Source organism: Lynx rufus, unplaced genomic scaffold, assembly GCF_022079265.1.
Source record: "Lynx rufus isolate CCGP_SWC_20201006 ecotype Redwood Valley unplaced genomic scaffold, mLynRuf1.p SCAF_2, whole genome shotgun sequence".
In the NCBI taxonomy this organism is placed as follows: Eukaryota; Metazoa; Chordata; class Mammalia; order Carnivora; family Felidae; genus Lynx; species Lynx rufus.
This window is the reverse complement of record NW_025814834.1, coordinates 175,929,330-175,957,263: the sequence shown is the minus strand read 5'-3', so window position 1 is coordinate 175,957,263 and position 27,934 is coordinate 175,929,330.

The following is a 27,934-nucleotide window of genomic DNA, read 5'->3' as shown; positions in this document are numbered from 1 at the left end:
GAAAGGCTGTTTTACCACCACCCACCCAACCACAATCTCAAGGCTACCAGGGACTCCATGAACTGGAGCACCTGCTGACGTTCACAGCCTCAGCTGCCCTGGCTCCCGCCCCCCTGCCACTTTGTGATCCATTCACACCGACTTACTTATGGCTCCCCGTACACAGAGGTGCCCATCTCTACCTTTATCTACCCCTGACCTAGAACGTGCCTCCTTCCTGTCTCTGTTGATCTGTGTCTTCCCTGGTAGACTGTACACACCACAAGGACAACTACAGTTTCTGTCACATTCGCCCAACACAGTACCTGAAACATATTTACTACGAGAAAGATCCACTGGCAAAGTCCAACTCAACTTCAAATTACTTAGCTTAGATGCTGACCCTTCCCTACCCTGGCAGACTTCATCCCTCAACTAATATTACTTTTTTTTGTTGTACTGAGCCACCACGTTGCCATCTGTGTATTTGTGCTTCACAGACTAATCCTGGATCTTGAGAAGAAAGCCTACGTGTTTTATGGCTATATCCACGGAGCCCGCCATTGTGCCAGCACCCTGCAGGGGCTCAATGAATACTGAGTAAAATGGATGAAGGGATGGAACACGAAGTACTTCCTCATAAACCATCAGTCCGTGTAATGGACACAGAGGTAACCATCATCCTCCTCGTCACCATCCCCTTCGTTGTCGCTATCACCCTTGCCGCCAGCACAGCATCTCCATTTGATAAGACAGCCAAGACCCACGGCACACAGCTTTTCGCAAGGGAGCCAAGGTCCAAATGCATGCCTCTGTGTCTCACACAGCCGAAGTGCGGCCAAGGGGGTGGAAAAGACCAGCACCCCAAGGGCTGTGACTATTCTACGTGCTGCCACCTACTCTTTCACACCCTCCCGATTTCAAACCCAAATGAAACAAGTGCTGGTTTAGATCACGTCCAAGGCATAGCTGCCATCGTATCAGTAACCTGTAATGCACCTAGAAGAGAGCTAGCTGGGTAATGTATGCATAACTCAATTCTGGTAGTGACATGCTTGACGTCTTTACCTACAGCACATATCTCATATCTTCTTTCTCTGGAGTTTTCTGTAAGTTATGGATTAATAAACTTTCCCTAAGAATGCAGCCTTATTAATCTTGCAAAATACTCAGAAAAAGAAAATATTTTATTATGCCCATGTAAAGTGAATTATGATAAACAAAGTCCCATGTGTGCTGACAAGAAATAAAGTTGCTTTCTGCAGCAAATTGTATTTGTGATCCTGGTCATTTCCTCTCCAGTCAGATGTGGAGTAAACAAAATAACCACCTGTATGTGTCCTGCTCTGTGAGGACAAGAGCGGCCATCAAGGTCACAGACAGATGTGACCCAATTTCTAAGGGGAGAAACAGAAAATTAGCACAGTTGGCCTTATTCAAGCCCCTCCTCTTAAAGCTGAAAAAAAAAAAAAAAGCAGAGGCAGAGAGAGAGGAGGTCTGTCATCATTCAGCTGTTCTCTTCATTACATTGAGGCAGATCTTTCAAAGGCTAAAGCTGTGTGACTTCCCAGAATCTATCTCACTTGTCTGAAGGTAGAGGGGTGAGGGAGAGAGGAGCTAGCATTTGTGGCATGTACATGCGTAGGCACCGGGCACTGCTCTAATTGTGCAGCCACATGTTCCTTAATGTACAAAACAGGCTTCTAAGAATTCAATTTTCAACTGAGGCTCCGAGAGTTAAGGGACTTGTCCATGGCCACAGACCTAGTTATCAGCCAAACCTTGGTTTGACCATCTGTAAAATGGGGATTGTAACACTCATCCTATCTATCTGATAAGATCAAAAGAGAAGAGAAGAAACCTGAATAGTTTGTGTGTGTGTTTACATGAAATGCTACAAAAATGTAACATCACCGCAGCTGGAGTGCAGGTTCACCCGTGGACTTCTTCCTTCATTCCACCTAAATGTTGAGTACTTAAGGGCTTGAAGTAATCAAAGATTCAGACAGAAAGTGACATTCACTGTAAAGGGAAAAGCAGTGGCACCAGCTCCACGATGAACCCCTTGGCGAACCTGCAAGATGGGTGCCAGCTCTCCAACCTAAACAAAGTCTCCACATCTGTAGAACGAGCGTTCTGTTCTGCCAGGCTACAAAGGAATCCAGCTCCGGCATTGATTCCAGAAGAGCTGTGATGTTCACTACCCTAGAACTGTGTCTTATTGGGCCACATTTCCACTCCTTCTCCCTTACAGACCTCACAGTCCCTCATCCAAATCTCCTGGGTCTGGTCTGTTCAGAATGCAGATCTTATTTTGCATTTTAGAAAGGCAGCATATACTATGTCATACACTTACACTTCTTGTATTGTCTCTGGCTAGGGCTCCCCACCCCACAAATTCATTAAGACTTCTCAAGCCATATGTATGACTATTCATACTCAGAGGGACCAATAAAGATTATAAGTGGCTCATGTCAGATCAGATCAGGTTTTGCCACTAAATGAATGATAAAAATATTCTGACTTTTCAGAGCATTCTAGATTTGGGAATTGCAGAAAAGGGACTATATGGCCCTACTGTTACTGTTCTACTCACCAGGGCAGGCACTCATCACTGACAAGGCTCTACCTAGCAAGACAGATATTGAATGCCAGTGGCTACTCTCAACATTCTGCAAGGGAGGTGGGATGGGACGGCGGGGTAGGGAAGCTAGGGGAAGAACGAGGGTTTCACTTCGCTGTTCTTGAGCTCTGCAATACCAATAAATACTTTTGTAAGAGACTGATTTTTCTGGCATACGAACTAGTCCTTTGCCTGTTTTTCTCTGATCCACTCCTGGCCCCTTCCCCTGCTCTGCTGGGTGTGGCAGGAAGCCTGTCCCAAGCACATTTCCCAGGCTCCCTTGACAACTGACTTTCAGTGAGGTTCACTTAATGGGAAAGCCTGGCAGGAGAGAGGAAGTTGGAGGAGAAACTAGGGTATCTGTCTCCCTCTCTCACTCACTTTCTGCTTCAAGGTGGCATACCTGGAAGTGGCCCAGTCTCCTCTATGGTTCCAGCCCATTCCCGTGTGGGACCTATTCCCACCATGCAGCCTCTGCTTTGTTTCCAGCAGCCACGGATCCTGGGCTCCAGTAACAAAGCACCTTCCCTTTGTGCCTGCAGATCCAGAAGCAGCTTCTAGTCTTTGTGCTTTGCTTCTTTGTCACAGTTTCAGCTCTGCCAACACATTTTTCACTATATGAAATTTTTCCTATTTAGTTTACTGTATTAAATTCTTTCTGCTAAGGTACCTGGCATGTGCCTCCTGACGAAGTGATCACTGACACAGTGCATACTGTCACCATTAATAAGTTCCGCTTGTCCTGGAGATGTGGCTGCTGCAGTTTTGGGTGTGTCCAGGGACAGTCCACAGAGACGCTCTTCACCCCTGACACACACTGGTTGGCAGAGTTTCAATCTTTACGCTATAATTTCACTTGTTTTTTGTTTGGCAAAAATATGTATTAGATTTTATTTATCTTTCGTGTTTTTTTTAATTCAACATACAGTATAATATGTTTCAGGTGCACACTACAGTGATTCAACTGTTCTATACAACACCTGATTCTCATCATAACAAAATGCAATTCTTAATCTCCATCACCTGTTCAACCCACTCCCCTCCCCCCATCCACCTCCCCTCTGGTAACCATCAGTTTGTCCTCTATAGTTAACAGTCTGTTTCTTGGTTTGCCTCTCTCTTTTTCCCTTTGCTCATTTGTTTTGTTTGTTTGTTTGTTTGTTTGTTTCTTTTTTAAATGTACATCCAAGTTAGGTAGCATATAGTGCAATAATGATTTCAGGAGGAGAATGCAACGATTCATCCCTTACATATAACACCCAGTGCTCATCCCAGCAAGTGTCTTCCTTAATGCCTCTTGCTCTTTTAGTCCATCCCCCACCCCACAACCCCTCCAGCAACTGTCAGTTTGTTCTCTGTATTTAAGAGTCTCTTATGTTTTGTTCCCCTCCCTGTTTTTATATTACTTTTGCTTCCCTTATGTTCATCTGTTCTGTATCTTAAATTCCACATGAGTGAAGTCATATGATATTTGTCTTTCTCTAATTTCACTTAGCATAATACACTCTAGTTTCATCCACATTGTTGCAAATGACAAGATTTCATTCATTTTGATTGCTGAGTAATACTCAGCAATATATATACCACATCTTCTTTATCCATTCACCAGTCTATGGACATTTGGACTCTTTCCATAGTTTGGCTATTATCGATAGCGCTGCTATAAACATTGGGGTACACGTGCCCCTTTGAAACAGCATACCTATATCCTTTGGATAAATAACCTAGTAGTCCAATTGCTGGGTTGTAATAGGATAGTTCTATTTTTAATTTTTTGATGAACCTCCATACTATTTTCTGGAATCTCTGCACCATGCATTCCCACCAGCAGTTAAGCTGTAATTTTAAATCAGCTACAGATAACCCATGAAGCGAACAATCACCCACGGTAACCTATGTTATTACCATGGGATCTGATAAGGAACTACAAAGTCCACCTCATGACTGCTCCCCAAATACTTCCTCCTCAACTGAAACAATGTGTGAGAGAGGGAGTAAAGCACATTCTAGCAACTGTGCAAAATCCCACTGCAAACTTTGAAGCTGAGAGCCCTTTTGTTGTTGTTGATTTCATGCAACTCTCTTGATCTGATGAAACCAGAAGGACAGAAAAAAAAAAAAAAAAAGGAAAGGAAAGAAGGGACAGAGAGAGAGGGCAGTACAGGAAAGGCACAGTTTGCGAGTAAAAGGAGACAACAGAAACATTTGTAATGACAGCAGAAGGCCCTTATTTTGTTCTCAAAGATTCAAAATAGTTCACTAATGGGACAGGACACTTCCCTCTACTGCAAAGGAACTACGGTAGACATTAAAAACTACAAGTAGTAAAAATTTAAGGTGAACTTTCTTGAAAAGCCAAGTATATGAGGCATGAAAGACACGTCAACAGTGTCCTTGAGAAATTCTCAACCTTCAGAGGAACCCAGAGAAACAGACAAGGAGCAGAACAATTGAAGATGTAATGAAGGATGGGGCTCAAGATGCCTGAGAAAGATACACATGCCTAGGGAAGCAGGCAGAGGGAAGCATCAAACGTAGTTGAGTCTATGTTGTAAGATCTGTATTTTTTAGAAGAGGGCAATGTCAGTCCATTCTCCCAACCCCCTTCCTCCCAGCCATGTTGATTTATGACTACTGGAATTAAGACTTCCTTTACCACTGATACGTTTGGAGCAGTCAAATGTATACAGAATGGTATCTGAACTCACTCATAAAGGACCCATGGATATCAAAGGGAAAATATAGTGTTATCAGGGTAACCAAGTGGTCAGGTTCTCCTTCCCTTAATTTTGCTTTTATGACACATCCTCTTTTATATCAACCTATAATTACCACAGCACATATTAGCTTCACTCCAGAAAATACAATGCAACATGATGACAGGATGTGAGAGAAAGGAGAAAGAGGTACCACACTCAGCAAGGGAAGAAGAAGAATTTGAAATTTTATCCACATCAACGTCGTAGAGGTAACTTCTGGAAAGAAATGGGTATCTCCACTAGGTCCTAAAACATACATAATATTTGAATGGGAAAAAAATGAGTGGGAGTGGTCTGATCAAAGAATTAATAACCTAAGGAATTCCAGAAAAAGAGACACACAAACAACAACGAAGAGAGGCAGACAGAAAAGGATAGCAATCAGCAGGTAAGCATCAGGGCCATAGGTAGACATCTCTCCTGTTGTCCCCATTTTTGCAGATATAAGTTATAATTTCTATGCAGAATAGTGATTGCTCAAATAAAAAATGCTTGAGTATTTCACTGTATTATCATCATAATATATCTGAGAATCTTAAGTCAAGATGGTGAGGAAGAAAGAACACCGACATGGGTACCAGAAGACCTGGATCTCTATCCCAGCTCACCTTGACGACTGGACACATCTTCTCATTTCCCTGTAGCTGTGGCTGCTCATCTGAAGGTTGCAGTAACATTCACTGACCTGAGATGCACCTAGAAAGTAGAACCAGACTGTAGCTATCGGCCATAATTTGGCACTCAGGCAACTAGAAGACGACGGCCGGCCTGAAATGCCAGACTAGTGTATCAGGAGCCAGACTCTGGCCCCCAGCCCCTAGATCATGTTAGTCATGCTAGACAGAGTGTCTACCCCGGAAAGGACTTTGCCATCCCCTCACACTCCAGGGGGAAAACAGACATCTTTCAAAGATCTCTGCTATTTGAACAAGGGGACTGGCTGCTACTTGGCTTGATCAAGTCCTAGGAAGCCCCATTCCTCACTTTTACATCTCCACTGGGCCACTGGGACAAAGGACATCCCCTTGCCAGTCAGTCTGTGAAGGAGGGTGGTGACCCTGTCAAGGGCAGTGCTAAGCTCCCCACAGCCCTTTCCTTGAAGCTGTTCTGGGTATCAAATGAAAGCACATAACTCACCTAGTACTTTGTGAGCACTCTATGAGCACCAGTTTTTCTCCTCCCATCCTAATGCCCCACCATCCAGAGCAAGAAATACAGGTGGAATATGATGAAAACATATAATTAGAAAATGTAATTTTTAGAGACAGCATTTACAATGGCAACTACATATAAAGCACCCCAAAATAAATCTAACAAGAGGTTAGATACCTTTATGAAGAAAATTACAATCTGTACTGAAAGACATTAAGAACTAAATAAATGGGGAGGGGTAGCATATTTATGGGCAGAAGGGCTCAATACCATAATGATATCATCTCCCTGAATTAATCTATAAATTCATTGTAACTCCAATGAAATCTCAAGAGTATTTTTGTGTAACTTTAAAAACTAAGTATAAAATGTATATGGAAGACAAAAAGCCAAAAAAAAAAAAAAAAGCCAAGACACTAGTGAAGAAGGACATTGTAGGGATTTGTCCTGCCAAATGTCAAGGATTATTATAAAGCTTTAATAATAAGCTATAAAATAATAAAAGAAATGTAATCTAGGCAAAAGAGTAGACAAAATATATGCCTGAGGGCGCCTGGCTGGCTTAGTTGGTAGAGCATGCAACTCTTGGTATCAGGGGGGTTGTAAGTTTGAGCCCCACACTGGGTGTAGAGATTACTTAAAAATAAAATCTTAAAAAATATATATACATACACACACACACACACGCACGCATCTAGAAAATGATCTTAAGTGCCAAGATGACTTTTTTCCACATAGAGGAAAATTAGAAATAAAATAAATTCCTACCTCACCGCACACACACACACACTCCACATGGATTATAGAACTTAAATGTGAAAGACAAAACAATAAAACTTTTAGGAGATAATAAAGGACAGTATCTTTAGGACATCAGAGTAAAAAAAAAGAGTTTCCTAAACATGACATAAGAAGTACTAACCATAAAAGAAAAGATTGATAAATTCAACTACATTAAAATTACTAAGATAGCAGAAGGTTGGCAAGAATCCAACTTCTATGTGGTCTATAAATCTATTCATCTTCCCAAAGGAATAAATTACAGTAACCTTTTTGCATTCACTACATTCTAACAATACACACCCATAGCTTAGATTCAGCATATGGCTGGCCCATCTTTGACTTCATCCACAATTGGATTACCGGAACTTCTGGTTTAATTTTAATGTTTGAATGGTTGCGTTTTATATTGAGAACTTCTGTGAGCATGCATATGATACTGCTCAGAGTAAGTCCTCCCATCTCAGACAAGCACGATCGTGTGCCATCATCACAGTGCATGGGCACCCGTAGGCACTCACGAGGGAATGGCAGTGCATGGCATCTCTTCCTCACCCTGTGTACACTGTATGCATTGCTGATGATCAGTCATACCCAAGGCTGACTCTCACTGTGCTATCTCCTGGACTTTACTGTTACTCCCCAAACTGCTCGTTGAAACCTGTACTGGCAAAATCAAAGAGAAAATCAAAGGGGTGGACTCTCAGCCATGATCAACATAAACCTCATGGGAAAAGCTAACCTAGTATCTCCCACATAACCATGATCTCCCCCAGTGAGCCTACAAGTTTTCCATTTTCTCTTTCCATTCTTTCTACCATGCATCCCTCAGCAATGTAGTAGCGTTTACTGTACATGTTGACATGTATATAGTAATACATGAATACAGGCTAGGATAACATAAGAAGGAAAATGTCTCCCAAATATGACATGTATTTCAGATGGAGCTTTTCCAAGAAGATGTCCCTCACATACACCAAGAGAGATGCTTGCATTGGCATGACTGTGCCTAATTGTCACACCCTGTTATTGACAGTAAATTATTTCTTGGGGCCCTAAGGATAAACCTTCAAAGTATGTAGTGTCTGGGTACCGAGTAATTAATTACATTGTAATTTACAAATATCCTTTTTGATTGAAAACACTTGTAGTTATTTTTCTTCTAATGAAGTGGACAGCTTTACTGAATCAATAGGGCAGATTTGGGTAAGTAGTTATTATTGATTCCAAACGATGTCAAGAAAACACAAAAATGACTTTTAGTCGGGGCACCTGGGTAGCTCGGTTGGTTGAGCACCCAACTCTTGATTTCCTCTCAGGTCATGATCCAGGGTCATGGAATCTAGCCCCACTTCAGGCTTCATGCTGAGCATGGAGCCTGCTTAAGGTTCTCTCTTTCTCTCTCCCCCTCTGTCCATCTCCCCTGCTGGCTCACTCATTCACTCACTCACTCTCTCTCTCTCTCTAAAATAAAAATAATCAAAAAATGACTTTCAGTTGATGACAGTTACTATTCAATTACAGATCCAGTTTACAAGACAAAAAACTGTATTGTCAAGATCAGTGAACAAAGGAAATTCAATACTGTCAATACAAAACCATTACTTCACCCCAATCTTTATATGCACATGAACTTAATGTACTGCGAGAATGCACACAATTCAATTCAGCAGAAATTAATTGAACATCTACTATATTCCAGACACTGTTGTTAAAAGGAGAAGCCACATTTCCTTCTTTGAGAAACTTGTAAATGTCCTTTATTCACGGAAAATTCCTAGACAAATCAGCTCTTTCTTATTATCTCTATAGTGACCAGCTAGAAATCGGGTAACAATTCAATGGAATTCTTTTTCTTCCCAAAAGAACATTCAAAATAATTATATGAAATGATAAACACCAAATTTAGGGCAGTTACCTCTGGCTGGAGGAAAGAGATATGACCAGGAAAAGGTTACTAGGAGGCTTCAACCTCATTTGTGTGGGTTTATTTCTTAAGCTGAGTGGTGAGTACAAGTGCTTTTACTATCCTGTTACTTCTACTTCGTCTTAGGTTTTATATATATACTACATTTCAAATCATACATATTGCTCTCATGATAAAATTAACCCCTCTTCTTAAAACCCATTAAGTGATTACCTACAAACATGTTCCCTGGTCTATCTCATAAGACTGAAAAGGGCTCCTTGAAATCAGAGGTACTATGGCAAGCAAACTGAGACCTTAATAAGTTAAATGACTTTTTTTTTTTTTTTTTTTTTTTTTTTTTTACTGGAGGAAACCTCTGAAGCTTTACTATGTCAGTAAATACCATGTCTTAAGAAGAGTAAGATATATAATTCAGTGATTTTCAAACATCTTGGGGCATGGGACATTTTCCTCTCTGAATGTTCTTTCTTTTGAAATACTCATAACCATCTTGGGGAACACTAATGTTCCCTGGAACACGATCTTGAAAATGCTCTATAAAGTAATCCATTTCAGCCACATATTGTACATTACAGCCACAGCGAACTATGCCCATCTCCAAACCAATGATGAACCTTCATGCCCACCTGTCTTTGCCCACACAGTTCTCCCAGTCTGGATGCCTTCAAGCCCTGAGAAATTCCTGGTCAACCTTCAGCTTCCAGATGAAATGAAATCTCTTCTTTGAAGCCTTCCCCACTCTTTCCTTTCTTCAGATATAATAAATTACTTTTCTGGACGCTTTCAGTGCCACGCAGATATTTTCTGTACCATATCTCACCCTGCGTCAATTATTTATGCATGAGGCAGGATGCCTAGATGACAGAGGCTGTACCCCTGCATCTCGATACTGTTCACAACGCTGAGCACAGAGTCAGGGCCAGACATAAAGTAGGCGCTCAGGCAATATGTGTTAAATGGACACAGAAGTGGTGCCTATGTGGGTGACCTGAGTCAATTTTCCAGATACTCTCCAGGCATATTTGTTAACTTTTCAGTCTTTACTAGCAAATGTGACACTAACAAGAGTAGATATATTGGATACAAAGACTGAAAAAGAGACAAACTGAGACAAAAGAGGGGGAAAGGATGGCTTAACTGATGGATGGCGAACCAGCAGATTACCAGGGTCTAGTCAAGAAACAGAGAGACTGGGGTGCCTAGGTGGCTCAGCTGGTTGAGCGTTCGACTTTGGCTCAGGTCATGATCTCATGGTTTGTGGGTTCGAGCCCCGCATGAGGCCCTCTGCTGACAGTTCAGAGCCTGGAGCCTGCTTTGGATTCTGTGTCTCACTCTCTCTCCATCGCTACCCTGCTCTCTCTCCCCTCAAAAAAATAAACATTAAAAAAAAAGAAGAAGAAGAAGAAACAGAGACTAACCAACAGAGAGAGTCAGAAATTGCTATGAAGCTCAGAGCTTATACACGGGGTTGGTCATTTTGCAGATGCACTGCAGGTGGTCGACACTGACTTGAAGTCACCCTGAACTGTCACATCTGTCTGTGAGGGCACTCCTCTCATTTTTATCCCCTAAGCTAAACAGCCCATCTTGGCCATCACAAAATTTGTATCATTTAAGCTATGAGTTGTTCTATTCAGAATTGTATTTCTGTTTTCCTTTCTCTTTATGAGCATCCCCCACTGGCACTGCAGATTGGTTATACATCAGGTTCAAATAAAAAAAAATAATAATAATAAAAGCAAGCCAGCAATTTCTCTCCAATAGAATATGCTGCATATTTCATGAAACAGAAGCCAGAGGAGTTTTATGATTCCTGAACCAAAACCTTTCCATATCTGAAAAGTAAATGGAAGAAAAATACAAAGAGCATCTCACAGAAAAAGAAACCCAATCATTTGCTCTCCAACCTAAGCAAAGTGTTGAAGTCATTAATCGACTTGTGTGTGTGTATGTGTTTCATTATGGACTCATATCCTGCTAATATGCATTTCATAGATTGAATTCAGTGCTAGTTTCCATGAACATGAATGTACTTACCAGAAAAGGGGTTTTCTTTTCCTACGGACACTTTTTTTTTTTTTTTTTTAAGAACAGAACATCTGACTGGCTCCTGCTCTTAGTTTTGCAATATCTCCCCTCCACTCAATTTTTATTTATATTTCAGGTCACTTCTCTATCCTGGTATAGAAGACATTCTGGTCTAGAAAAAAGAGCACTGGATAAGGAGTCTAAGAATTCTGGGTTCCCATGGTGTCTCTCAGCTGTAGAGTTGTATGTTTCCTCCAACCTGATTCATTTTCCAATCTGTAAACAGGGAGACTTCACTATTCTACTACCAGAATCCAATCAATCAAATAGGCACTTTATTTTCCTCAAAACAATTGCTGAAAAGTACAGTGCCATGGAGGTTTTAGCATGTTATGTGTACCTCACAATTCCCTTCAATTTCTAATAAGCTAAACAAAACAACTTTTGCCTGGAATCCTAAACTGTATCTCTTCCTCCCCATCTCCTGGTTAGGAAAAGGAAAAAAAAAAAACAACAAACAATGGACACTGTTAGAATACTTAAGCCTCAGGACATTGGTAGCAGAGAACTTTTCATTATCAAAGGGGAGAATTTGGATCTCATTTGAAGGATAACGTTAACAGCTACGTAACATTACATGCTAACTACTGTTCCAAGCACTTGGGTGTCAATTTCCATAATCTTCACAACAATCTTAGGTAGCAGGTCTGTTATTTTGTAAAGAAAACTGAAGTATAGAGAGGTTAGAGAAGTCAGTCAAGGCCACCAGCTGGCAGGGCTGGAGGAACTGGGGACTGAACCCCGGTAGTCTTAGCACCCAAGTCCAGATTTCCACCCACCTGTTATACCACCTTTTAATGTTATAAATCTCTGCTTATCACAGCTGGTAACAGACAACAGCAATAATGCTATCTCTGCGTACCTACTTACTGAATATTTTAACAGCGCAAATGGATGTCAACATACTGACCAACACTCTCATCAAGTCTCAAGTGTTCAAAACATCCACCATCAGCCCAATGCCCTGTTGACAACAGAGCAACACTCACTTTATGTTCTCAACATCTGACACTCGGAAAAACACGCAGCTTGCTTCTACAGAAAGTCTATTCCATTATTCCCTCTTAAGTTTTACAACCACTGTGAAAGACAGCTGGGACTGCCTCTCCACTCAGAGACAGCATAACACAGCGGTCAGGGCAGACCCTGGGACCAGGATGCTTGGATTTACTTTTTTTTTTTTTTTAAGTTTATTTACTTATTTAGAGGGAGAAAGAGAGTGCAAGTTGGGGAGCAGCAGACAGAGAGGGAGAGAGAGAATCCCAATGCTGTTGGCGTGTGGCCCAACATGGCAGCTGAAGCCAGGAACCAGGAGATCATGACCTGAGCAGAAGTCAAGAGTCAGAGGCTTAACCAACTGAGCCACCCAGGCATCCCCAGAACTCTTGGATTTAAATCTCTAGTTCTGTACCTTATTTGTTGTGTGACCTTGGACCAGTTACCAACTCTCTGTGTGCCCCCCCCCATTTCCTTATCAATCAAATGGGAATGAGAACATAGCTATTCACTTCCTAGGGTTTTTTAAAGATTAAATAAAGGAATGCATGCAAAGTACTTCAAAGGGTACCTGAGTCTTAGTAAGTGCTCCAAAAGAGCAATTATTCTTATTATTTTTATTAATAAGACAGGTGACTTGCCCAACATCACAAAGTCAGAAAGTGCGTGGATTGGACCTTGGCCTTCTAATTCCAAAGATTATCCTATCTTCTTAGCAGGACTGCATGCTAGTTACCGTCCTCCTGAAATCCTGTTACATGCCAAAGCGCCCAAATGGGGCAGTTTTCTCTAAAAAATTGCTCAAAGATCACATAGGTAATCTGCAATATTGTCCTCGTTTGCAAATGACAAAGCTGAGCCTCTGAGAGGTCATGTGACCTATCCTCAATTCCTTAACTCAACCAGTGCACATTCTTTGCCACAGTAAGCCCTCAACAACGATCGGAAGTTCCTGACAACAGCCTTCCATGTAGGCAATTTTTTAAAGTGCCATCCAAAAGACATAAACTGTGATTTTCTTGCTTTGTTAGCTTTATTAGTTTGAGAGAGGGATTAAATTCCTACAAAAACAAAATGTTTGACTTGAGTGAATTATCGAAATGAAATGCTGCTTCCATTAGATGTTTCATCTGCCTGCAGGGTGGCCCCAGGCACCGGAAATCCACCAAATGCAATTTTTAAGAAGGGTACTATCAGGTACCAAAGCCAGACACCCACCCACTGAAGGGAAATTACTTTGGAAGGCAAAGGGGAGTGAAGCAGCATATTCCTCTGGGGCCTGGGGAGAACGAGAACAATAAGTGATAGCATCTCTTCCCCGCAGCCTCCCACAATGGTGTATCTTACAACCGAAACATACTGTGGAACAGCTTGTGAGAGGAGCTTCATCAACAATAAGTAATTTTTATTCAGATTTTATTGTTGAATACAATGAACATGATTAAATGTTTCAGATATGCCTATTCAGACCTTAAGCAAACCACCAAGAAAAAAAAAACTACTAAAAATCATCTTCTAAATCTGCTTTAGGAAGAGATTTTAATTGCCAACTTGATGCTTAGAACTGAATTCCCACTGGAGAGCTGCACTGCTCCCAAGAAGACAGTAACACACGTTTGCACTTCCCACCTCGGCCTCTGCTCTCATCCCTGCTGATGCCCTTAGCGTCGCCAAATAGTTACAATGTCAGTCTTTCAAGTCACTGCATTTTGAACTTCCGAAACCTTTACGAGGGCCTCTGTGTATGGAAAAGAACAATAGCGCTTCAAAAGCCATGTCTGTGCGTTCTTCAATACTCCATTTGAATGCTGGGGTTTCAATCAAGGACATCAGCAGACAATTTCTGATTGCTTAGAAGTTGACTTTTATACGGCTTTGATTAGGTTGCCCTTCTCAATAGGAAATCAAGAAAATCTTTGATCCCTTTCAAATTCCAGAATTGTCACCAAGCCTTGTCAGGATAGGAAGTGAAAGAGATGGGGGAGGGGGGTGCTGTGGAGTGTTCGTTCCTACTCCAGCCCAGCTCTCCATCTCTGGCCCCTGAACATCTATCTCCTTGCCCGTGCAATTCAGGGTTCCATCCAGAATCACTCATCATTGAGATAATAAAAACAATGGGTGCTAATTCAGGGGGTGGGGATGGTTTACAATTTTATGGATTTCCTGAAGACCTATAATTGGCACATAAATGTACAAGCGTGAACCGGATAATTAGGGGGTTCTGAACGCAAGCCACCTTTAATTTATATGATTACTTGAAAACATGTTAACTGTTGTGAAGTGTCAGCGGAACCCCCACAAGGCCTTTATTCGAAACTATCAACACTGCGAAAGTGCGTACAACGGGCCAGCAGGAGGGGGGCGGGGGGGAGACGCGAGAGCGGATCCTCGCTCCGGTCCCGGTGACTCGCTGGAGCTTCACATTAGCACCCACCTCGGAGGACTTGCTAGCCGGACCGCCCGCCCAGTTCCCGGGCAGCAAAAGACGCACTCGATTCCGCAAGCCTTCCACTTGCCGATTTTTTGAAGGATCTAAGCCCAGGCGTGCGCAGGCCTCCAAATGCACAGGCAGGCACCGACCCACGCCAGCACACAGCCAAGCTCGCAGACACTCGCGGGAGCGCACAGATGCCCGCGCCGGGGCGCTCTCCGCTCCGAACGCCGCCGAGCCTCCGGCGACAGCCGGAGCACGGTCGCCGAGCGCCCCCGGCCTCCCAACCCCCACCCCATTCCTTCAGACTCTCCCTGCCCAGGCGGAAGTGCCCAGGCCGACCCCCAACAATGAGGACTTGTGCGATGCAGTTGGGGGGAGGCGGGTAGTTTAGAGTGAAACATACACAATCTGGCGGGTTCGGGAGCGACCGAGGCAGGAGCCAAGTGGCATCAGCCTCTGCAGGCAGCTTTCCCTCGTGCCCACCCACTCTTCCCCCACCCCCCGCCCGGGTCACCAGCACCACCATCAAGGGGGGATAAAAAGGCGCTTTAAAAAGTGCGGAGAAAAGACGCGCCCTCCCACCAGGGGTCACAATAATACTCCGCGGGACGCAACCAGCCGGGGAAGGAGAGTCCAGGCTACAGCAACCACCTCCGTTTTGAAATTTACTTTGTACGCTCATCCCAAGACGCCTTTCCGACGCACGACACAATCTCCCCCCACCTCGGACTCCAGATCCAGGTTCTCTCGGCGGCTGAGCCCTCCTGTTAGGGCTTCTTTGTGAGCCAAACCACGGCGATTTTAAAGTTTCCCCCGTAGGAAAACAAACAAACCCTGAGCTCTGCTTCCAGGCACAGCGTGGAGTCCTGAGCAGAAACCAAGAGCGGCGGGCTGGGGAGAAGAGCTATCAGGGTGGCGGGGAGCCTGGGGAGCGGGACGCAGCGGCGGAGAACGGAGTCGACGGAGGACCCAGGAAGGGCTGGGGTCGGGAAGACGCAGGGCCCAGCTCTGAAGGTGTCTGCGAACGGGGCCGGGGTTAGAGGGAGAGACCCGCTTGTTCGACAGGTCGCGGCAGAGCCACAGCTCAGCCGAGCAGTAGGGGAAGAGGGTCCGGCCCTGGGACGCCGCTAGCGACGCAGAGAGAAGGGATAGGAAGCACCGGGGAGGTTTTGGAGTGGGCGAAGGAGGGCTCGTGGGTGGAAAGAGCCGGGACCGCAGCAGTGAGGAGGCAGCAGGGAGTCTCCGAGAGACACAAGTGTTTGGGCTGAGGCCGTCTGGAGAAAGGCCGCGCGCGGTCACAAGTAGGGAGGCTGGGGTTGGTGAGGGAGAGCCAGAAGGAAGGAGCAGAGGTCGCCCCTTGTCCCCCAGCAAGAGGAGGCAGCCAGCGGAAAACTGCAGTCTCCATCCCCTCCGCACCCCCAGCCAAACTCCCGCGACGGGCGTCCCAGGAGCCCTCCTCCGCGCCCGGGGCGCCAGCGGAGCCGTCCGGGCGCCCTGTCCCTCCCGGCACCTGCCCGCTTTGAACTCGGGGCTGGGCTTGCCCCCCGCCTCGCCTCACCTCGGCTGGCCGAGAGCATCCTCCTCCGTTGCCGCAGCCGCCCAAGAAGCGGCTCCCCATGCCCGGCGGGCCGCGGCACTCAGGCGCGCTCTCCAGCCCGGGGAAGCCCCGGCGAGCGCCGCGCTGGGTCCATCCTCCCCGGGAGCCACGGGCCCGCGTCAGCGCAGGGGGAGGAGACCGCCCCACGCGCCGCCCCGCCTCCTCCCGCGGCCCGCGCCCCGCCCGCCCTCGCGCCCGCCCGGCGCCCCGCGGCGCCGCTCACCTGCCGGCTCGCCGGCCGCCCGAGGCGCGCCCCTCGCCCGGGCCTCGCCCGCTCCCGCGCCCGTCCCCACTCCCGTCCGGGCGCTCTCTGCGCCGCCCGAGCGCGCTCGGAGAGCTTAGCCGAGTCGCGGCGGCGACGCGGAGGAGGCAGAGAGAGCGAGCGAGCGGGGGCGCCGCGGTTCGCGGTCGCGCCTCCGGAGCCGCTGCGCTCACCCCGCATCCCCGCGCGGACGGAGGCGAGCCGAGCCGAGGGCTTGGGGCTCCCGCCCCGGCCGCGCCGGCCGGGAGCGGATGCGGGAGAGAGGGGGGTCAGAGCTCCCACAGTCGGCTTTCACAAAGTCGCCAGCGTTTTTCGCCACCATCGCCACCAGCAGCAGCGCCCGCCCGACCTCCCTCATTCCCATCTAGTGTCTATTCCTTTATCCAAGCCTCCAAACTTACGCACTCCCAAATATAAAGAGTGCCAGCGGGGGGGGGGGGGGGGGGAAGCGAGAGTTTGGGGCCGCGAGGGCCTGTTGCCCCCTTGCCCCTTCGCGGGAGGGGGCGCTAGTTCCCAGCAGCTACCCCTAGTTCGGCAGCCCTCCGTCTCCGCTGAGGCTTCCCACGCGAAGCTGGCCGGTGGGGGAGGGGGGGTGGGCTGGCACCGGTCACGGTCATGTCGTCTTCAGTCCCAGGAAGGAACGCAACGCCCCTGAGAGCATGTGGGCCGAAGTTTAGCTCCAACTCCGAGTTCCCATCCGCCCTCCCCCCTTGCGTTCTTAGAGTACTCCAGAAAAGACAATCTGCAGACTCGAATACGGGACTGGGACTGGCGCAGGAGAAGGCCCCAGCCAGTACACAATCCGTTGTTCCCTGCTTAGTTGACAAAGATCTGCCAAGCCGCAGAACATACTGTGTCGGTCTGGAAATTCTTCTACCCTGACACTGGGTTCAACTCCAGTCAATGTCTGTTGTGGTGTAACCTATTTCCAGATACCAGAATGCCAGGCGTGGGAGAGAAAAAAGTCAAGTGCTGCCCCCACTGAAGCAGGGAGGGAAAAGGGAAGGAGCAGGCAGGCAACAGTTCCTCACAAAGTTGGTTTTTAGGGGCCACACTCCTGTCCTCCAGCGGGGTAATAATAAAGCTAATGTGGCAGATTTGGGTTTTGTTGTTTGTCAGCACCCCCCCCCCTTAGCTTCTGTCACTCACCCATGAAAATTTAATGAAGCATTTAGGGTTATTACCCCCAGAGTCAATGGGCTAAAAATATTTAGCCTAATGCACTCCTTGTGGAGCCAATACGTCCATGGCTGGTACATGCAAAGTCATTGAGAGACCCTCCCTTTCTGCACAAAATTCACGACCCATTAAACTTATTCTGTAATAACAGCTTCTGTACAAATGGAAGCCCTAGCAAAAGGAGGCTGTCACGCACCTCCTGAAAAGATAGCAATTTACACAGAGACAAGAAAAATTGGTGAGGTCATTGGCAGGATGCAATCTTGGGAGAACAGTTGATCAGAGGAAACTCCCAGCAAGGTGGGAGGGAGGGGCCACCCTTGGTTCTACTGTTTCTATCCACTTCTGGGTGTGACCAGATCTAATGGCCAGGAACCAGAGAAAGGCTCAAGTCTCTCCAACTTTTCCAAAGTTCTAGAAAGTGGGAAGAGTTGCCACTGAACACTTAGAGTTCATTTAGTGGGAAGTTTAGGCTCACCGAGCAATTCTATAAAGATGAATAAAACACTTCAGTTTCCTCATCTATAAAGACAAACCTCAGGGGCACCTTGGTGGCTCAGTCCCTTGAGCATCCAACTCTGCATTCCAGCTCAGGTCATGATCCCAGGGTCATGGGATCAAGCCCCTCATGGAGCTACACACTGAGTTTGGAGTCTGCTTGAGATTCTCCCTCCCTCTCTCTCTCTCTCTCTCTCTTTCTCTCTCCCTTTCTCTTCCTCTGCCCCTCTCCCCTTCTCACGTGTGTGCTCTCTCTCTCTAAAATAAAAAAAAAATAATTTAAAAATTAAGATTAAAACAAGGTAGACCTCAGTCTGAACTCCATACAAAGAAAACACGAGACATGGACAAATCAGAGAAGTGATGGTTGAAATAGGGGAAGGGAGTATATAAAAATATTATGCGCTTCAGGTGTCTGAGACAAATGTCAGACTTTAGGTAATTGAACACAGGTCTAACTTTTCACTGACTCTACCAAAAACCACTGAAGTTTCTCAAGGCTTTGAGGACAGCCACAGGACATCAAAACCATTTACCTGTATTTTAAGACCCTGCATATCACAGTTATTGCCTTCCCGTCTCCTCCACCTCCTTCTATTTTCCAGTGGGGTTAGGATTACGGACTTTGAAGGGAATGCAAAACACTGAGTTGGCCACGTAATGGAAATGGAAGAGGCTCATGTGAAACTCTACCTCTATTCAATGTTGAACAAGGTCCACCACGGAAACTAGGCAAATTCCCGCTAAATCCAACAGGGGCAACAAAATGCAGCTGTTCTCAACTCCAGGCTGGAAGACAGTGTCACATATAGACTAACCGCATACAAGCTGCTCACCAAGGACTTCGTGAAGACATTAGTAGTCTTTTCAGTTAAACCAAACCAAGTCTGAAAGCACTGTTTTAAGTTATCATGCTAAACATATCAAGAAAGAGCTCATCTAAAAGGGTTTTTTTTCTTTTCTTCTCTTTTAATAAGTGTCATTTGTACTAAGTGTGGCATAAGGAGAAAAATCAATAAACATTCCTTTATCATCCAACAGCAAAGTACTAAGAACAGCAAAGATCTATGCATTGGTTATTATGTTCCAGACATGGCTCTGGGTGCTTTCCATACATTAACTCATTTCATCGTCATGACAGCCCTGTGAGAGAAATATCCCTTTTAGTTTTTTAAATGTTTGTTTATTTTTGAGAGAGAGAGAGCACAGGAGAGTGAGCGGGGGAGGGACAGAGAGAGAAGGAGAGAGAGAATCCCCAGTAGGCTCCATGCTGCCAGCATAGAGCCCGACACAGGGCTCCAAGTAATAAACCATGAGATCATGACCTGAGTGGAAATCAAGAGTCGGACGTTCAACCGACTGAGCCCCCGGGGTGCCCTGAAAAATATCCCTTTCAATGGGTACTGAATAGACTATGGACTTTGGAATCTGATGGCCTGAGTTATTCTTTACAAGTTACTCACCTTTCTAAACTTCAAAAGGCTCCATTCTACAGTGGTGATACCTGCTTCTTGAGACACCTGTGTGATGAGATTGCTGCAAGCCTTAAGTGAGATAATGTAGTAGACAAGGCTAGCACTAAATATGTCACCCAGCAAATATCGGTCCTCTTTCTAGAATAATGCCAAAATAGTTCATTTTAAATCAATAAGCATTTATGGTGTTCCTTTTACATATCAGGCACTGTGCTAGGCAATGGGAATGATGATAAATCGGAAACAGACCCTGCCTCTGAGGAGCTGTGAGACAATGGAATGAAAAAACCAAGGGCATGGGCAGGCAGGTGGGCACAAAGGAGTTTCATTGAATTTCACATAATTCATCCTAATGCACATGATTCTCAAGCTACGCAGAGAGGCAGCCTAAGTACTGTTTGAGATTGACCCATGATTGAAAACAAAAACAAATGTCAGTAAAAATAAATTCAATTAGCAATAATTACTCCTCCAACGAAAGGAATGAAAAGTAGCTCATTTTTGTGTATTATGTATTGTTTAAAACTCAGTTTATTCCTATAATTTTTTTTCCAATATACCTCTCTTTGGGTGAAGTATAATAAAGTTGTGCCGTAAGCTCTAAGGGTTTCAAACACGAGTTATTATATAGCCACTGTTTATTAAATAGTTTCTAGCGCTCACATATGCCAGGAATATGCTAATATTTCTATACACATAAAGCTCTCAGATTAATAAAATTTTGAATAATGTTCAGTAGGAACATTTCTACCAAGCTTACTAGAGACATCATGTGTTCAAAGTACACTAATGTATAGAATGCACAAAATTTCAAAGGTTAATACCTAAAGTATATAATCCTCTTACAGTCCCTTTCATTCAAGTTCAAACCAAGTTTACACTCAGGTTCCACTTCTTTATTCAAAAAGTGTTTTCTTATTGTTTACTCTATACCAGGCACAACATTAGCCTTTGGCAAGGCAAGAAAACAAAAAGCAAAACAAAACAAAACAAAACAAAAACAAAACTTGCTCTTGAGCAATTCATAGGCACATGAAGGAAATATATCATTACTCCACATTCCAATAAATACTATGGTAGTGTTAAGTACACCATGCTAAGGGAACATCACATACGGGCACTTAACACAGGGTAGGATGTTAAGAAATCCTCATGAAGGAAATGATGTCACCTGGGAAGGTAACCGAATAACCAAAAAAAGCAGGGACAGGTATTTCGGGCAAAGAAAATAGAATGTACAAATTCTTCCAGGATGCTGGATGGTGGTGGCTATGGCTGACTCTGGGGAGGCAACATAAATTTTAATGGGTCTCGTTTGCCATGTTCAGGACTTTGGACTTTAGTGTGAAAGGGGTCAAATGTTTTAAAAAGCAGGAAAAAAACATTGTTCACACCTTACATTAACCACATTTCAGGTACTTTTCTTACATGCCCTGAACTCAAGTAAGATATCCAATTGTTATTTCTTTTTTGAGGTCAGAAAAGAAAATAAATTTCTGAAAGCCTTCATCAAAACAGAGGTCCCTTCTTTTATGATACTGGCCTGCCTTGATTCCAGGGAAAGGTTGTGTGGCAGTATTATTACTGAACTTGACTCTGGTTTACAGTTGCTATAAATAGCACTCCTTTTATTTTTTTCCAAGGAGGGGGTGGAGGAGACGAGCAATGCTGCAATTGTATTTATGCCACCAATCTTTTCAACTAAATGCACAATAGAAACAAAGCAGAGAGCTGAAGTGGTCATCAAAAGGCTCTTAAGTTCCAACACAAACCCCCAATTTTTTTTCACTCATAAAGTGGATCCTAAGGTGAGGTTAGTGCTTGAAAATAGGGAAGACTAGAAGCTATCAGAAAATGACTGGTTTCTCATGCTTGGGGAGCATGAGAGCAGGGAGGAATCAGCATACCTTAAGATACAGTATCATGCATTTTGTGGCCACTATGTTGAAGGTATGACAGATACTTGTTTTTTGACTCTCTCAGCCATTCCTCTGTCTTTGTTAAACATCACTCCGATTTTGTTGGGGAACCATTCCCCCACTCGATGGTATGTTTTTCCCCACTCAGTTTTGGTAGAGCTGACCCTACCTACCTCCAGCTCCAGGGGTAGACAGGAGCAACACACTTCTTGGCCACAGTTCAGGGATGGTCCAATAGGTGACCTGTGTACTTACGCTAGAGCAACTGGGGAAAATGCTTTCTCTTTACCACTGGCCTGGAAATTGGAAAGATGGTAAGCCTGTAGCTGTAAGAACCCATCCCATAAGAAAAGTCTTCAGAGAATAAAAGAGAGAGAGAAGAAAACAGGTAAGAAAAATAGAGATTTATGAGAACACTGTTGAATGACTTTGGTTTAGCCATGCCTGAAGCCAACTACCATCCCCCCACCCAGATTTTTCAATTATATGAGCCAAAATGTTCCCTCTATTACTGAAACCAGGTTGGATTAGTTTTCTTTTCCCACTTTTGACGAACACAATTCTATCATACCAAGTATTGCATTATGAACTTTCTTTATATTAATCCAATTTAATACTTAGAGAATCCCCAAAAAGCTATTTGTATATTGTTATACTTTGCCTTATTCAGAGAAAAACACGAATTCACATTGTATAGGTTAAATCAACTCAGAGAAGTTAAATATCTTACCGAAAGTTACACATACTATTGGAAAAGGAAAAATTTAAATACTATTTATAATAGCACATTACAAAATACTTAGGAGTAGATTGAACAAAAGTCATGCAAAGTTTTTGTGCCAAATCTTACAAAGTGTTGATGAAAACAATTAAAGAAGACCCAAATAAATGGAGAACCATACAATGTTCATGGTGTGGAAAACTCGATGTTGATGTCAATTCTCCCCAAATTGAACTATACATTTAGCAAAATCCAAATAAAATTCCCAGCATACTTTTTTAAAGAAATTTCCAAGTTAATTCTAAAATGTATATGGGAATGCAAAGGGCCTTAGAATAGCCAAAACACTCCTGAGAAAGAAGGGAAAATTTAGAGAGTTTATCCTACTTGATTTCAAGACTTACTAAAAAGCTGCAATAATTAAGACAGTACGGTCTTAGCATGAAGGATAGATAAAGTAATCAGCAGAACATCAGATAAAATCCAGAAACAGACCAACACATATGTGGTCAATTGATTTTTTTTTTTACAAAGGTGTCAGTGCAATTCATTGAGGAAAGGAAAGTCTTCAAAATATGGTATTGGAACAATCATATGGAAAAAATTAATCTCAATCCCTTCCTTATACCATGTATAGAACAAAATACATTCACTAAAATAGTAAAGATTCTAAAAGAGAATTATAGAGTCTATCCTAATGATTTAGAGGTATGCACATATTTCTTAGAAGATGAAAAAAATCATTGAACATAAAAGAAAAAATGATAAATTAGACTTTATCAAAATGCAATATATGTGATGTTCAAAAGACAGCATTAAGAAAATCAATGGCAAACCCCAACCTAAAGAAAATATTCGAAATACATATCTGACAAAGGGCTTAAGTCTAGAAAATACAAACAACTCCTATTAATTAATAATGAAAAGATAAACAACCTAATTAAAATGGACAAAATACTTGGACACTTTACCAAAAAAAAGAAAAGATATATTGAATAGCCAATAAGCACATGAAAAGGTGGGCAACATCGTTGATCACAAAGAATATGGAAATAAACCATAATGAGATATCACTCCACAAACACTAAAAGGGCTAAAATTTGGAAGTCTGACAACATTCAATACTGGTGAGGATACAGAACTCTCACATGTTTCCAATGAAAATGTACAACAATGTCACCGTGTTGGAAAATGACCTGGCGCTTTCTTATCAAGTTAAGCATACATCTACTCTTTGGGCATTTATAGGTATTCCACTCCTAGGTATTTACTCCTGAGAATAAAACACGTACACACACACTTATACACACATGTACACACAAATAAACATATATACTAGAAACTTTATCGCAACTTTACTTGTAATAGGTCAAACTGGAAACAACACAATGTCTCTCCACAGTAGAAGGGATAAATAAGTTGTAGAATAGTCATACAGTGGAATACTACTACGCAAGAAACAAAATAAACTACTGATAACTACAGCAACATGGACAAATCTTTTTCAAACGTTGAATGAGAGAAACTAGAAGAACACTGTCATGATTTTGTCTATATAAGGATCAAGAACAGGCAAGATAAATCTATGACGAGATAAATTAGAACACTGGTTGCCTCTGTGGAGGGGGATTGTCTGGAAAGAGGCACAAGGTACTTTCTGGAGTAATGGAATATACTATATCTTTAATGTAATGTTGGTTATATAGGCAAATACATTTGCCAAATACATTTGCCAAAACTGGCAATCAGACCCCACGATCCTTATGGGAACCCCTCCATTATGGCCCAACACAGCTATTTGTGCTAATGTTGCAAGTCCTGAATAAAATGTTGTACTCTCAACCAAAGAGTACTCTCTGTCATATAAGTATGGCACTACCAAAGCAATGAATGCGTGTGTGTGTGTGTGTGTGTGTGTGTGTGTGTGTGTGTTTTAAGTATCCTTTAAAGAACATTAATGCAAGAATGGTTAGGCCAACATAGAGTTCCCCTCACAAAATGAAGGTACTATCTAGCAATGCTGTGGGTATCACCAGAAGGTAAAGAATTTCCTGGCACAAGAGTAAATCAAATATAGGTTGGATGATGGCTTAGCAAGAATGGGATAGAGAAACCCAAGCTTCAGATGATGGAAGTAAACAGGGGAAAGGAAATCTTGAGCAGTAAGACCTTTAAATTCTCCTTCTAAACCCCAACATTTATGATTCCTTGAAGGGTTCTCAAAAAGCTCTGAAACCATAGTGATACTTCAACGTTTATTTATTTTTGGGACAGAGAGAGACAGAGCATGAACGGGGGAGGGGCAGAGAGAGAGGGAGACACAGAATCGGAAACAGGCTCCAGGCTCTGAGCCATCAGCCCAGAGCCTGACGCGGGGCTCGAACTCACGGACTGCGAGATCGTGACCTGGCCGAAGTCAGACGCTTAACCGACTGCGCCACCCAGGTGCCCCCATAGTGATACTTCAAATGGGTCTCTTCTCCAACGTCCCAGAAAGCCAATGAGAGGCTATAACTCGACCCTGGAAGGCCTAGCCTGTGTGGTTGAACCTGGATGAAAACCTCACAAGGAAAAAGTCACCACTCTTTCCTGGAAATGTACTGATGCAAATCACACTTTATAAAATATTTTTTTTAAATAAAAAGAATGTAATTGCTCACTGAATTGTAATATGAATGCAAATTAACTTACTGTAATTATACTGTGCAATTTTCTACTTTAAAAACTTAGAAAATGGAAGAGACCTGATAAGTAATTTGAACTGTAATTCTTCATTGCGTTCCTTCATTATGCAATGGTTACCATAAGCAATTTGCTCTGTTTTAATGTAAAATGTTTTTACTTCATACCTTTACCTTGGCAGGACTCAAACGAGACCATTCAGTATATACAAATACCCGTTTTCCCCCCACAAGTACATTGTAGAAATAATCAAGATTAAATTAATACAGCACAAGGGAATTTGTGAGAGATTCTTTAATATATTTTCACTTTGGAACATTTAGCACATTAAGTATCTCTATCCTATATCTGCAATGTGTTTTAAATAATCAGGGGATTCCTCACCAAATAGGAGTCGGATGACCAGCATTCATGCTTTAGTGGCAAGGCTTTGGTATAGAAGTAAGGAAAATGGGTTTAGTCTCAGCCCTGCCAGTAATTAATTGTGTGACCTTCCACATGCTGGCCCTCAGTTTGCACATATGTAAATCAAAAGTTCTGGCTACGTGATTTACAGCCTCCATTCTAGCCCTTACAATCCAAGACTGCTCTGTTGTCACTCTTTGCTTTGCATTGTTTAAGCAACATGAGTGACAGTAAATGAATTTCTTATTTAGAGTTAATGACTGTCTGAATGAACCACAAGCCCTCTGGTTCAATCATTCATTGCTAAAGAATGTCTAACGCAAAGATCGTCTGTGATGATGCCAATGTAAAAAAATAATAATTACCTCTTTCATGCTAATAATAATTTGCACGTGTAGTTCCCTCGGTGTGGTTCCTGTTAATGGCAAGGAGAACATACAGAGAGCCGGGGATCTCATTAAGCAGCAGCACAGCGTAATGGAAAGAGAGGTAGGTAAAGCTTGGAATCGTGAGACTTTGGTATTTCCTTTGGCTAATAACCATACGAGGCCTCAGTAATTTCATCTTTTAGACTGGGTGCCCTCAGCTACTTTCCTGGATGTTCTTAGGATCAAGCACATAATGAATGGAAGAGACATTTGGTCACTTGTATTTATAAATGTCTCATTTAATGCTCTCAGCAACCCTGTGAAGGAAATTATCCTCTATTATCTCTATTTTCCAGCACACACACACACACACACACACACACTCACACTCACACCTACACAAAAGTAAAAGTAAGAGAAATTAAGTAATTTGTCCAGGGCCACAGCCCATGACACTTGTCTGGCCTTTCTATTCAGAAGGGATAGTAACATCTCTTCACCTTCTGAATTCCCATATCTAGGTAATTCTTTTTTTCTCTCAACATATACGATCTTCTTAGAAAAAGGGAACTCTTTCATCTTTGCGCAACCAACAGTACCATGAACCTCTATTCCTCAGCTATAAAAATGCAATAAAAGTGCTCTAAAGGACACTCTTTAGTTCGCTCTTTGGATCTCATCTCACCCATACCCACCCCGTTTGTCTTTTCCTAAAAATCCAATTCCAATTTGGAGAAGTATGTGATTTCTCAGAGGTGCTGTCTGTACCTTAGCTCTTGACTGGAACACATGACCTAAGCTAAACCACTCAGCACCCCCTGAATCACCACTCTGGTAGTGACCACAGTGGTGGTTCAGGGGTTGGCAGAAAACCTATCCAATCAGACTTTGACTGGAAAACAGAAAGCAATTAAAAACAAAAATCCTGTAGACCAAGAAGCAACAGTGTAGGCTCCTAAAGGGAATGGACCTTATGATGAAGCTGGATCCAAAGAGGTCAAAGCAGAGAGACCAAAAGAAATCATCCTGTCATATCATGGAGTCACTGTCTAAAGGCAGCATTACATTAACAATAATATGATCCAATATATCATTTTGATCATATAAGCCAGCATTGTTTGTAGTTTTTGTTACTTCTACCAATACCGTGCCCTCAATGTAATGAAGTCATGAATGAGAAATTGTAAAGGCTACACAATCATAATATTTAATAATGGTGATTAGGACAACAATGACATGATGATGGAGTGAAGGAGATGAATGCCTTTCAACAAACATGGCTCCGGAATTTCATGTAGATCAGAAATTTCTGTCAGTTGTAAAAAAAATAAAATTAGTTCATTTTACTGTGTTTCATCTAGATTCATTTTATGATCTTCTTCTAGCATACTCTTATTTATTCCTGATCAAACCATAAAGATGATATATCTTTTCTTGACCATGTCTTCTACATGCTTGTCTCCATTCTTTCACTCATGCTATTTCCTCCTCCAGGATTACTTTTCCCCATTCCCATTTACTGAAATCTTTCCCAATGTGTAGGACCCAGTTTAAATGAAGCCCCCCATCTTTCTCCCTTTTGATTCCTTTATATATTGTGCTTACTTATAACCCTGATCCCTGCCGTGTGTTGGAGCCATTTTTCACATGTCTGGATACCCCATAAAGACTATAATCTCTTAGAGTAGATGCTAAGCTCCTTATAAACAGCAGAGAGAAAGAGATGTATGTGACACCTGTCACTGCACTAATTTCAAGGGTGATTCAACTGATGTGCCTGTAATTCCACCAATGAATAGTCATCAATCAAAAGCATATAAGGAGCACCTTATGAAGAGATGGAAAGTCTTTATAATTAGGAATGCTTAGACTTTGATCTAACTGGGAGTTATGAAAAAGGGCAGGAGAGTGGATGACAGAGAAGGGAGGGAAGGAAGGGAGAAAGGGAGGGAGGAAGGGAGGAAGGCAAGAAGGGAGGGAGTAAGGAAGGGAGGAAGGGAAGGAGGGAGGGAGGGAGGAAGGAAGGAAAGGAGGAAGGAAGGAAGGAAGGAAGGAAAGAAGGAAGGAAGGAAGGAAGGAAGGAAGGA